This window comes from Siphateles boraxobius, unplaced genomic scaffold, assembly GCF_051911475.1.
Source record: "Siphateles boraxobius isolate OS27281-9 unplaced genomic scaffold, OSU_SipBor_1 13, whole genome shotgun sequence".
Classification (NCBI taxonomy): domain Eukaryota; kingdom Metazoa; phylum Chordata; class Actinopteri; order Cypriniformes; family Leuciscidae; genus Siphateles; species Siphateles boraxobius.
The window spans coordinates 5,394,262-5,408,535 of NW_027508733.1; the positions used below are offsets into that span (position 1 = coordinate 5,394,262).

General features: G+C 44.2%; 1 pseudogene across 1 annotated transcript in view; it reads right to left on the reverse strand.

The window, feature by feature from the left end:
* LOC143735223 (uncharacterized) overlaps window positions 1-13,419 on the reverse strand; it is a 395,094-nt pseudogene extending 381,675 nt beyond the window's left edge. Inside the window, exon 1 of the transcript XR_013203070.1 lies at window positions 13,172-13,419. The product of XR_013203070.1 is annotated as an uncharacterized LOC143735223 (transcript). The remainder of the gene's footprint in view (window positions 1-13,171) is intronic.
* Between the last annotated feature and the right edge of the window lie 855 nt (window positions 13,420-14,274).

Below are 14,274 nucleotides of genomic sequence, written 5' to 3' on the forward strand. Positions count from 1 at the left end.
ATGTTGCAAAGTTATAATAAAGAGCCGATCGGAATGCCATAATAATGGTGCGTTCACACCGGACGCGAATAGAGCGTCTAGGGCGAGTGATTTCAATGTAAGTCAATGCGCGTTACGCGCGTAAAAAATTCCTGCACCCGAATGAGGCGTAGAGCGTGGCGCGGTAGACGCAAATTCGCCTCATTCGCACGTCAAGTTTATGAGGTATGATTTTTGCATTTACTTTGCAAACTAAGCAATCATCCTGTCGATGTTCACGTACCTTGCCGTGACCAATGACGTGTGATAACGTACCCCTTATTTACACTGCACACGTCTGCGGTGCATTACGGCTGCGACACGGCTACCGGAGCTGATCGCGGCCACTCTAGTCAATGCTTGTGTTTACACCAGCCGCGACGCGGCGTGTTTCAGAAGCGTCCCAGAAGCGGCTCTCTGCGTATGGAAGGCCAAGAGGGCCAAAAACACGTGAATTTTAACGCGTATTTCACGTGTATTTTACACGTGAAATACGCGGTGATTATGTCACGGGTATTTCACGCGTATTTTACATGTAAAATACACGTGAAATACGTGTTAAAATTCACGTGTTTTTGGCCCTCTTGGCCTTCCATAGCTCTCCGCGCTGCATCGCTAAAGATAGGCGTCTAGTCTATTTTCGACGGATGCCGCGTCCAAGCCACACCGTAAATACAAAACAAAAGTAAAAAAACACTGTCAATTTCAAAATAAACACCCTGTGCATACTTCCAATTGTATTGCACACCAATATGTCCTTGATAGTTCCATAGACTGTAAGGTAGAAACCCAAAAATCAAGAAAAACCACGTCGGACAGGCAAATCACGTGGTCTCGTGCATCCAGTCGCTTCGCTTCTGAAATGCTCCTGGTGTGACCCCTAAAATCCACTGGATCCGTGTACGGCGCGGAACGGCAGCGCCACGTTTTTGATGCGTCCCTAGCTCGGCGTCAAAGTCCACTGGAAGCGTCTCAGACGCGTTTCAGCAGCGGAGCGTTGGTGACTTCTTCATTTTTCCTCAGAATCGGAGCGTTGTTTATTTGTTGTTCATTTGTCCTCTTTTGGCTCCGGAGTGGACAGTTGTGCTACCTTACTGATTTTTTTTTTTCAATCTTCCTCTTTGTGCTTCTACAAGGTGTTTAATTTTGAAAGTCGACCGGATCCTCTATGCCGTTCTGTGTCTGACTTCCTGCCCGGTACGATGTTTGTCACGGCAAGCGGCGAAAATAGACCTGCTACCTATTCTCTGCGGAGCGGAGCGGAGAGACACTTCTGGGACGCTTCTGAGACGCGCTGCGTCCGCAGCTGGTGGACTTAAGAGCATTGACTATAATGGCCGCGATTAGCTCCGGCATCCGCGACGCTGACGTTCCGCGCCGTAGACGGATCCAGTGGATTTTAGGGTTAACACTCTGCTAACGCGTGCAGTGTGAAACCGGCGTACGTCCTGAAGTCACCCCACCACCACATATTTTACATGTCTCTTCTGTATTAAGTCCCTATTAATGACCTGATCTGAATCAGATGGTTTGGATTGAGGAGACATGCAGAATAAACAGAACGAAACCCATAAAACATTACGTTTAACAGGTAAATTAAAATCAGTCAAGACCAGTTAAAAAATAAATTAATAGGCTACCTTTCTTTTTTTTAACCTTTCTTTGGTTTTTGATTTACAGAGGCAGTAATATTACCTTTAAAACACACATAATATATGAATAAATATAGCCTATATAAATGAGATATATATTACTAATAGTGTCTACACTGTTGTAAACCCACAAAAACATGGAAACAGTGTGTGTTATGATCATATCACAAATTAAAAAGGTACAATAGTACAGATGATAGAATTTAGTATTAGGCTAATATTGGGACGTTTATACACACGTTTATCCAGTGGTGTAGTCTAGTTTTTTGTAGTGAGTATACTGTGATATACCAGCCCCTTAACCCCCGCCCGCCCACCGCCGCCGCCGCCGCCACCACCCATTTTCTACTGTTTAGTGTTAATCGCCATCTAAGTCAGCCAGTAAAGAGCTATATTTAGCCTTAGATGTTATATGAATATGGTCCCTGAAGCACAGGTTTTATCAGCTGACAATTAAAAGACTTAAACATTATAAGCACAAATAAACCCTTGACGATGCATGACGTAGATCTAGGAGTAGTGTAAGCTTTGACGGATCTCGTGGTTCAAACCAACAGGGCTGGGAAACAAAAAAACTTGTGTGATATTCCTTTAAAATTATGTTTTAATAGATTTGATTATTATTATTTTAAAAAAGTACATCTTACTATGCAATTTCTTTCATAATTCCCTCGAGTTACTTTATTTATCTCTACAAACTTTTATTTTGGTGGGTTGTAAATTAAAGACATTTGAGCTTCTGTGTGTTTTAATAAACTATTATTATTATTATTATTATTATTATTAAGCCTACTTGAAGTATACTCTACTGTGCAATAGTAATATATTTCTGTTATATTTTCTTCAAGTTATACAAAACTTTGATTTTGACAGGTTGTCATGAAGACTTTAAAGTTTGTGAGTGTGTAAATGATACGAATGAATGACGATAGTTTTATCAAATGAAATGGTAAAATTCTTGTAAAGTGACTCTCATAAAAGCTCTGCAATGAAGTTCAAATGTGTGCATGTCCTCCTCATAGACACTGAAAACACCACTAGTGTCACGCGCGCGTCAGTGTGTAGTAGAGCACACATTGAGCGCTCATTCACAGAAACACGCAGAACATTCAGAGTTTATTTCAATAGCAGTCTTTTTGAGCTTTAATATTCATAGACACTTAGTACATATCGAGATTTGATTCATTGTATCATTACTTTTGATTTATTCATAAAAAAATGGCCAAATTGCGTGACGTTCTGCTTTACAGTAGGCTAAATTACATTTGTTGCTGGATTACGCGATTCGATCCGTGCCGCTGCGCAAATAAACCATATTAACAGTGCACCACGCAGTCAGGGTGAAAGCGTTCAGCCTGAACTGGGTAGCAGTACGGTTCTTTCAATACCCATGGAGTTGTTCTATCGATCAATGAGCGATGCACAAGCAAAACTCAGCATTCTGAGCCGGCGAAGCGGGGCAGATAGTGCTGATTTCTAGACCGACAGAAGCTTGGCCTGTAAGGCGGGAACCTCTAGGTTATAAAACCTTATAAATGTAGACGGCAAGGCCCAGCCTGCCGCCGTGCAGATATCCTGCAAGGTAATCCCGCTAGACCATGCCCACAACGAGGCCACGCCTCTCGTGGAGTGCGTTCTGACACCCAAAGGACACTGCAGGCCCCTAGAAGTGTAAGCCAGCGCTATGGCATCGACTATCCACCTGGATAGGCTCTGTTTTGATGCGGCTAGTCCCTTAGAATGCCCGCTAAACAAAACAAAGAGCTGCTCTGAAAACAGACGAGCGGGACACATAAGTTCTCAATGCCCTAACAGGGCAAAGGAGACTTGCGTCCTTTTCCTCGTTGTGAACCGGAAGGGCGGACAGGGAAATAACCTGGGCCCTGAATGGTGTGTTGAGGGATTTAGGCACGTACCCGTGCCTTGGTTTGAGTATGACTTTCGAGTCATTAGGCCCGAATTCCATACACGTCGCGCTTACCGAAAGCGCTTGTAAATCCCCAAAGTGCTTCACTGAAGCGAGAGCCATAAGAAACACAGTTTTGAAAGACAAATGTTTCATGTCTGACAAATGGATTGGCTCGAATGGGGCACCTTTCATGGCTTCCAAAACCGTAGAAAGGTCCCACACAGGGACTGAAGGGGGTCTGGGAGGATACAGCCTCCTAGCTACCTTGAAGATTCACACGACCAGGTCGTTCTTCCCCAGTGACTGGCCAGACGCCGGTTTAGTAAACACTGCTATGGCCGCCACATAAACTTTGAGCGTGGATGGGGTTCTGCCCTTATCCAGTAGCCCTTGAAGGAAGGAGAGAACTTCCGTAACCCCGCAGTCTAGGGGTGAAAAGCCCTGAGCTTTACACCAGCCAGAGAACACAGACCATTTTGAGGAATAGAGCCGTCTAGTAGATTGGGTTCCAGCCTGCGTGATCGTGTTTAACACTCCCTCCGGGAGGTTAGCGGGTACCCGTTGATGGCCTATGCATGTAGGGACCATAGTTCCGGGCGAGGATGCCAAATCGAGCCCTTAGCCTGAGAGAGGAGGTCTTTCCTCATCGGTATAGGCCACGGGGCAGTGCTGTTTAGCTGCATCAGGACTGGGAACCAAGCCTGGTTCGTCCAGAGCGGAGCCACAAGCAGCACTGAGCATCCGTTTTCCCTGATTCGTTCCAACACCTGAGGCAGGAGCGAGACGGGGGGGAAAGCATAGAGAGGGCAGTGGGGCCAGACGTGGGCCAGTGCATCCCTGCTTTTGGAGAAAAACTTCGGACAGTGAGCGTTTTCTTGGGACGCGAACAGGTCCACCTGCGCTCTGCCGAATGTCTCCCACAGCAGTTGGATCGTCTGCTGGTGCAGCGACCATTCTCCTGCTGGAACTTTGTTTCTGGACAGTCTGTCCGGTCCCAGATTCAGGTGACCAGGCACATGCGCTGCTTTCAGTGAAAGCAGGTTGTGCTGAGCCCAGACCAGGAGGCGTTCCGTCAGCCTGTAAAGGTTACGGGACCTGATGCTACCCTGGTGATTTATGTATGCCACCACTGACATGTAGTCCGATCAGACCAAGACGTGGTGAGCCTTTATCTGGGGACAGAAGCGCCTTAGCTCGTTGTCGACTGCCATAATTTCCAGACAGTTTATGTGTAGAAGCTTTTCCCGTTCTGACCACTGGCCAAAGAACGGTCTGCCCTCGAGCAGTGCTCCCCATCCCGAGGTGGAGGCGTCCGTGGACACCACCTTCACACTTGAGAAAGTCCCCAGGCTCACACCTGACTGATACCAGTCGGTTGCTTTCCAAGGTTCCAAGGCTGAGACGCATTTCAGATCAACCCTGAGGCGAAACAGACCGGAGGTCCATGCCCGGGGTGGAACTCGCGCTTTCAGCCATAACTGCAGCGGGCGCATGCGCAGCAGACCCAGCTGGAGTACCGAAGATGCTGAGGCCATGAGGCCCAGCATTTTCTGAAACCTTTTGAGCGGGACTATAATGCCGCGGCGGAAGGATTTTGCGGCGCGCTGAATGTCCCGTCCGCGCTCCGGTGACAGACTTGCTGTCATAGACAGCGAGTCCAGTTCTGTGCCCAGAAAAGAAATTTTCTGACTGGGAAACAGCAAAATTTTCGCCCAATTGACTGTGAGACCCACAGTGAGATGCTCGAGTAATATGGTCCTGTGTACTATGAGCTCTGAGTGTGATCGAGCTAGAATCAGCCAATCGTCCAAGTAGTTAAAAACTCGCATGCCCCGAAGTCTCAGGGGTGCTAGAGCCGTGTCCATGCACATCGTAAATCTACGGGGTGCCAGGGACAGGCCGAACGGCAGGACTGTGTATTGATATGCCTGGCCCTCGAAGGCAAATCTCAAGAATCGCCTGTGACGTGACGCTATTTGTATTTGGAAATAAGCGTCTTTCAGATCTATTGACATAAACCAATCTTCCTGGTAAACTTGCGCGAGGATTTTCCTGGTTGTAAGCATTCTGAACTGGCGTTTCACAAGCACTCTGTTCCGCTGTCGCAGATCTAGAATGGGTCTGAGACCCTCGTCTTTTTTCGGTACCAGAAAATATCTGCAGTATACACCCCCTTCGCTCTGAGCCTGAGATAAAGGTTCTATGGCCCCTTTGCTCAGTAGTTTCGCTATCTCGGCTCGAAGTAGATGAGCTACCTCATTTTTTACCGTAGTTTCGACTCGCGCTGTGTAACGGCGGGGACGTCGAGCGAACTGCAGCGAATAGCCTCTTTTTATAATGTTCAGCACCCATTCTGATACCCCGGGAAGCTTTGCCCACGCATTTGCATGAATAGCTAGAGGTAGAATGAGATCTGGGCTCTGGCTGCAACATAGTGGCGGCTGGAGAGCTCCGGTGTGCTGAAAAGTAAACACTGTGTTTGCAGTGTTCGAGGCGGGGGGCGCGCTGATCACAGCGGGCAGCCTGGCCGCGCTCAGCTTCTCTATGACAGTTTGTGGAGAGAGAGCAAGTGGGGCGAACCCCATGGGGTTTAGCATGTCTGTGAGGGAATGTGGGTGCGGGACAGCGGGCACACTCACTGCACTGAGAACACCGTCGGCCTGAGCTGACTGAATGTGTGTTGGTTTCGTTTTTACAGAAACCCGGGGACATGCATCGTGTATTGTTTGTGGGCACTGCCGTGGGCAGATTCACTACGTTTAATGCACAATCGACATGAGTCGATTTTTTTTGTGCGAGCCCTGTACTGTGGTGGGGTGTGTCTGTGTGTAGGAATGGGCACTGAGTCGTGGGCATTCTTATAACACTCATAACACCATCGGCCGTGGCCGGAATACCAGAAAATACACTCTTTTTGAGATTTATCTGGGTCGCCGTAAAAACAGCGTTTGTGCACAGGCAAGCGGGCTGTGGTACCGGCTTGTTCACTGCACCAGGTCTCTGGTCTCGGGCCTAGTGGCGCTGAGAAGTGGCGGCGGGGGGCAGAGGCTGCGGCTGGGAGCTCCGAGCAGACGGCTGTTTAGAGCGACCTGCTGCGGAAAGAGAGCGCTTCGGCAAGAAGTGCTTCATTGCCTTTGACGTCTTCTGAACCTCGACGAATCTGTCCGTGAAATCCTTGACGGCAGATCCAAAGAGGCCAGCTGAGGAGATGGGCACTTCGAGGAACACAGAGCGCTCAGAGTCCGTCATCTCTGATAACGTCAGCCATAGATGTCTCTCAGCCACGGTGAGAGAAGCCATGTTTGGCCCAATGGCCTGTGCAGCAGATTTCTCAGGACGTAGAGCCAGGTCTGTAGCGCTTCTTAAATCCGGCACGCTGATAGCTTCCGGTCCTTCCTCGTCCATTTTACGGAGAAGGTCGGCCTGGAAGATCTGCAGTATGGCCATAGTGTGCGGTGCTGACACAGCCTGCCCAGCGGCGGTGTAAGCGCGACTATGCATGGCGGAAGTCACACGGCAGGCTTTAGAAGGTAGCACCGTCTGAGCACGCCGTCCAGCAGAGGGCGGGCAAAGATGGGCTGCTACAGCTGCTTCCACTGGAGGAAGAGAAAGGTACCCTCTATCTTTCGCACCGTCCACCGTGGAGAATGCTGCAGAGACAGAGGTACGCAATCTGGCCGAGAAGGGGGCGTTCCAGGACTTCGCAACTTCTTCATGAAGCTTAGGAAGAAAAGGCGCAGGCCTAGACTTTGATGGGGCGCGGTCCTTCTTCAGGAAGCATCCGTCCAGCCGGTTGCGCGCAGGCTGCGCGGGTGCCTCCGACTCGAGGCTGAGGTTGTCGACGGCCTGTGAGAGCAGACGCATCACCTCTGACTCGATGCCCGCCCGTTTCTCTGAAGGCTCGCGGGCAGTGGGGGGGGAGCTCCACAGAGCTCGCCCAATCCTCACTGTCCGATGCCATGATAGAGCACCAGGCCTCGCCTGTTTCGTCGATCTCAATGGCGGAAGCGGCGGTGGACGGCGGCCGCTGTCCGTCAGTGAGCGACTCGAGCAATGCCGGCGAAGCTGTTGGGCGAACCGGCGAGCTTTGGCAGGCAGGAGAAGGCTCGGGGGCGCGCTGAGCACGGCGCTTCTTGCGGCGTGGCATTACAGCGGGCAGAAGTGCAGGCTCCGAGAAAAAGGCCAGGCGAGTCCTCAGAGTCACCATAGGCATCAGCTCGCAGTGAGGGCATCCATCTCGTGGAAAATAGGTTTTCCCCATAGCGTAAGATATTACGCAGTACGAGAGAACCTCTCGTAAGAGAACAGCGACGCTACCACCACGCTACTGAGAAATGTAGCGACGCTACTGCCCAACACTGAGTATACATATCACATATTTCAACAGGGCATCTTATTATTTATTGTGAATTCCTTAACCAAACTTTTAAAACATAAGGGCAGAACCTTTGAGCTCAGATGATGATGCTGTGAATTGATGCTCGAGTGATCAAGTATTCCAATGTATATGTAGGAGCCAAATTGAGCTTTGAGTTGATTTCATGTTTCTTTCTTGTGTGTCTGTGGATGAATGAGTGAGTGATTATATATGACCACAGGTCTGTCTACCGCCACCTAAAGGACGGTTGGGAGGCTGAAGGTGGAGTCCAAAGGGAAAGGCCTTAAACACAGGAAGCCACAGTATCTGTGTGTGGCTGAGAGGGCAAACAGTCTTTTGACCGTGTGGTGGTGTGCTGTATGGTTCCATGACCTGACTAGCCGTTTGTTACCATATAAGAGACTACTATAGTTTAATTGTTTGTTTTATTTACCTCAAGTTTTGAGTAACATTCTATCTACACCAATAACAATAAATGGTTATTGGACAAACTGGATCAACTTCTACTCCTCATCTATACAAGCTATATCCAGCTCAGCCAACAGTAGAAGCAAATAGGGAACAAAGGTCTCCAAGGAAAAGGCTACTAAAATACAAATAAGCTTTCCTTCGATTCCTCCGTCCTCCTTTTCTTTCCTTGCAGACTTCCCTCGCATCCTACAGGGGGTGGAGCTGAGATGTGCGGAAAGGAATAAGAAAAATAAGAAATGAGAAGCTCCCATGGTTCTTACCACAGATCCACATGCTTTTAAATTGTTATTACGAGTTATTTTTCATTAAATGGACAACAAAGCATATAGACACATCGCTGTGTGTACATTGTTTATTTGTTTTACCAACTTGCCCTGGCTTATAGAAAAGCCACTACAACTCTTTACAAAATAATAGTTAAACAAAATTACTTTTGATATCTGTACAGAGCCTGAGAATTTCAGCATATGGGTGAAAGCTAAATTGGATACAGACAGAGAAAAAAAGCATCAACAATGGCTCCCTACTTTATTTCAAAAACAGCAATACTTCTACTTTGCTGCTAAATGAAGTTAAACAGCTAACAAACAGGTAGCGCTAATTTTATGCCAGTAACAGAGCATTGCTGAACACTCATTCACACATCAAAGTAAACTAAATATGTGTAAAAGTTAATTAATTGGAAGATTAATTTGAAAAGGACGGCTGGTAAATAACTGAACTTTAATCTATATGGTCATTAATTTTCAACTAACAGCCAGTTTCTTGTGTAAATGTAAAAATGTTACGGCTAAAGGGATAGTCTTTCTTAATTTTTCTTAATTTATTTTCTATTTGTTTGTTCCTTGAATTCAGTAGGTTACATTTATTCCTAACAGGTGGAAAAATAACATATGATTTTACATTCATTCATTTTTACATCACAAAATGCAGCAATTTTAATAGGGATGTGTAGATATTTTTATACGAACTGTGGGCTATATATGATTCATCTGTGAGAGTCTGATGATGATGATGATGTCTGTCCTTAATTCTTTTGTTCAACTTTTCTGGATGTGATGTCATACACCACAATAAAAACAGCAGCCACACCCACAAGAGCAGAGATGACCAATCGGGACACAGTTTCAAGAACAAGACAACAGAATGTACAATCTGAGGAAATAAAAGAAAAACATGAAATAGAAAAGTGAATTTCAACAAGATGAATATTTCATCTGAGAGGGACATAAGGAACTCAAAATACTCTGAAACTGCACTGAAGGTGAAGTCTGTGATTTCGTTCTAAATTCTAAATTCATTACTGTTCAATCAAGTTTCCTAAACACTCCCCTTGATTTCATTTGGCTGGGAAAACTCACACCTGTCACAAAATATAGGTATGGTGTAGGTAGAAGAGGACGAGGATGAAGAATTAACAATAGACTTTATTAAAAGAAAGATTATTATAACCAAACTTAGTTCTTGGGTTACCGTCAACCTACAGTGAGAACTGTAAACACAGGCAGATGAATACACAAGCAAACTAGTATTATTGACACACAGCTGGAGAGAATGACTAATCATATCAGTAACCATAGTGACAAACTCAGGCGGAAAGTAGAACAAATTAGACTGAATACTTAACAGAAACAAACTAAAAGTCCATTAAAATCAAACTAAGACAAAAATAACAGATTCCTGTATGTTACAACACCATTGTATGTACCAATATAAGGAACCTCAAACATATAGAGCACAGAGGCAGTTTTTAATAGATTTAGAGACTATTAGTTATAAAGTATTGTAATATTATTTATCATAATAGTATTTTAATATTATTGGGAGGGAAAAACAAATCGTCTTCATGCAGGGCTGGACTGGGACTAAAAATCGGCCCGGTTATTTTGGCCCAGACTGGCCCACTACATATAATCAAAAACACAACCGATCTTTTCACGCCCCTGAATATGTACACTAACTCCTATTAAAACCACTAATGCCATGTAGCCTAATGAGTGAGTAGGAATGAGTAAGAGTTAATAGATGAAATAACAACTAATTGTAAAATACAATCGAACTACTCCACAATGATGAATCCTGAAACAAGCTATAAGATGCATTGGCATAGCAATACCAGTGTTTGACAAAGGATTTTTGGTAAATCATTGGTGGGTGTACCTCTGTCCCTTTAGGGGGTGTTCGAGGGAGCCCCCCGTAAGAAAAAATTGTGCTTTTTAATGTTAAATTCATCAATCTGGTGCACTTTGAGAGTTAAAAATTAAGAGCTCCAACCCATAATCAGTGTGCAAATTGAACAAAGAAAAACTCAAAACTCTTTTAGCTGAGATATAGTGTCTGTCTGCATTACACTACTACACAATAATAGTTATAATATTATAGCCATATAAAACAAATGCACTGAAAAATAAAAGGAACTTTCATAATTAGTTTTGTAGAAATTTCCATGCTTTAAAGAGATAAAAACATGATCTTTTATTTAGGTGGAAAACATGGTTTACAAACATGTCTCATTACAATTCTAGTAAAATGCGAAATCGTCAACTATGCAGATGTGTAAATAATGCGTATCTGGGTAATGGGTTCCTCACTCATCGCCTCAGTGTTCTGGAAGTAGCCTATAGTTCTGCTTACCACAGTTCTCTACACTCACTTATTCTCTCCTGATCCTCCTCAATATCCTCATCAGACACTTGAAGGGCCCGTTTCTTTTTTTCACGCTATTTCTCTGCACATTCCTTGCGTTTCTTCTCCATCTCTGACTATTTTGACAGATACACACTGACACTGCACGCGCGCTCAGAGCCCAAAGAGGGAGGAGTTTAAAGATGTGATTGGAACACCCTAGTGCCAATCAAGAAAAGAACCAATGGGCCGCTGATCTTCGTGTTTCATGGGCCGGTCTGTTAAAAAAAAAAAACCTACGCTGACTTTTTTTTGTCCAATGCATTACAACGGCACAAAGATCCCAGGGCCGCCAATTAAGCAAAACTAAACGAATGGGCCGCCGATGTACGAGTATTATGGGCCGTTTAGACAAAAAAATTGTTTTTATATATTTTTTTAAAGAATGATCTGTAGGCCTATCGGCCCAAAAAGCACGTCGGCCCACCGGGCAAATGCCCGGTATGCCAGATTGCCAGTCCAGCCCTGTCTTCATGTAAATTAAAGCATCTCAGCAACAGAAAAGTCAAAATAAGTTGACAATAAAATTATGTTGAAGTTGCTTAAAGGGATTTTAGAATGGAATTTCTCAAAACCCACATCCATTAACAAAACAGTTAAAAATACAGCACTGATAAAAGTATAGCAGAAGAACAGTGTTTGGGAACAGATCACCTCAGTAAATACATGCCATATATGTGTCACCAGTGAACATAGTAATATCACATACCTGGACATGCGTGACAGAGCTCAGTGTTGTTGAGATGTGTGGTCTGGTTGCTGATGGGATTGTTCAGCACACAGCTGTACGAATCATCCAGACACTCCAGATGTAAAGAGAGGCTTCTGTTAAGATCAGACACACTGATGCTGGACAATACACTGATTCCTTTGTACCAGGAGAGAGTCACATGACTCACATTCAACACTGAACACACCAGTGAACATGATGATGATGATGATGAAGATGATGATGATGATGATGATGATGATGAATTTTGTGGGGATTCACTGATAATAACCGGAACAGGCAGACAAGCTGGAAAACATAAAAGAATAGAAAGAAATATGAAAACAATGTGGCTTCAACCAGTTGAGGCCATGCATGACCTACTGTAAATTACACAATGCAAATAACCATATGAATGTAGGGGCAGATCTTCAGAAACACCATGACAGAATTGAACCCACAATCTTGATTAAGAGCACCGGTCCATCCGCTGACTGAGCAACACTTCCAACAACTTCTTTGCATTGCCAATGCAAGTGGCATGCAAAGTAGAAAAAATGCATGGGTTACACTACTGTTGCTCTCGCATGTTTGGAATCAAAAATAAAAATAAATTGTTTACACGATACATTCCCATGTACTTTCCATGCACACATGTGCATGAACACAATATATACTTCACTTTTTTTTTTTCCTGGAATCAGAATGATGTTGAAAACCAAAACTGTCCAGTCAGTTTTGTGAGGCTTGGAGCCACATCTGTGATATATAATAGAGTGAGCCGCAATTCTCTACTCACCATAGACAGTAACAGTGAATGTGGTCTTGCTTCCTCTGATGATCACTTCATAAAGTCCAGAGTCTGAGGTTCTGGTGTTCATGATGGTCAGAGATCCAGTTTGATCGTCCAGCTTCAGTCTGTCTCTGAATCTCTCATCAGCGTCATTAGATATGTAGATCTCATCAAGCTCTCTATTGATTCTAGCTAATAGAGACCCATCAGTTCCAAACCTCCATTCAATCACATCATCTTTCTTTATTTCAGTAACACCAGTGTTTAGAGTGACTGAATCTCCCTCCATCACTGACTTCACTGCATCACCACCAAACACACCTGAAAAACAAACAGTTTACAAGTTGGTTTAATAAAGCTTTATTTAAAGTTTGAAGTTGTTTTGAAGTGACTACAGACTTTGGCACAATAGAAAGACTAGCATAGAAAAAAAATAAAAGTGTGGAAAATAAATGGCAGTATGCAACATATCTGAATTTACACATCTTCATATATTGTATTTTAAGTTTTGGTCCACACAAATAACATGCAACTATACATCTTTTCTATCACTTACCAACCAGACAGCAACAGCACAAACTGCAAAAAGTAAATGTGTGATACATTTTCTTCAACAGTTCGGGTCTGAAATAGTTTCAGTCAGTCTGAAAACCTGTGAGAGCCTTTAGACAGTAAAGTTGTGCAGACTGAATTAGACCACGCCCCGTATCTTCAGCCACACTCTCTCTCTTCTAAACCCCGCCCCCAAGGCCTGTCCAAATGATTGACAGGTAAAACAGCTCTCATGTTTTAAACCTCCTACACAAAGACAGTTGTCAGGACTCCATGTCAATGGTATCTGGATAGCAGGTTTTTGTGTTATTCCAGAGAAAATAATAAAGCTTTTGTTTCTGGAAGGAAATCATATTCTGCCGTATATCAGTTAGCAAATCACTTTCTGCACTTCGGTCAGTATTTACAGTCAAATTTAATAAAAATTTAATTTCATCTCAAAGACTGCAAATCTGGGGTGCACGAGAGAGCTTTTGTTATAATTTCCTATACAGAAGCTTTTATATTTTCTTGTAATGACGGAGACAAATCAGACACAATTATTTGTTATATTTAACAAATCTTTAAAACCACTCACCAACCATAACAAGGTGCCAAGGTGTCTGTGATCCTATGTTATGTGTGTCTGTGATAAATATAATATCATTAAATAAATAAATAAATGAAGTTGTATATATGTACAGAGGTTTCGTTTAACGGACATTTTGATGATATGCTGGTCAAATATCACCTCTTAATTAGTGAAGTTGAGGAAAACTGGAGGCAGGCTATGTAACTTAAAAAATGACATAGGCTAATCAGGTCGTATAGAATGCAACATGTTGCAGTGGCGGCTTGTGATAATTATTTTTTGGGGGGCCGTGTCACGATCCACACACGGGAAACAGAGAGATCCAATTGCAGGTAAGAATTTATTGGGGAAATCCATAATCATACATCCAGTCCAGGCAGAGGTCAAAACCAAAGTAGCAATCCAAAAGAAACAAGAACAATACAAACGGGCAAGAAGGCAGAACTCAGAAGTGGGGTGACGAAAAACAAGGACTCCGTAACAAACACTAAACAGGCAGGGTATATATAACACAGAACTAACAATGATAATGGGGA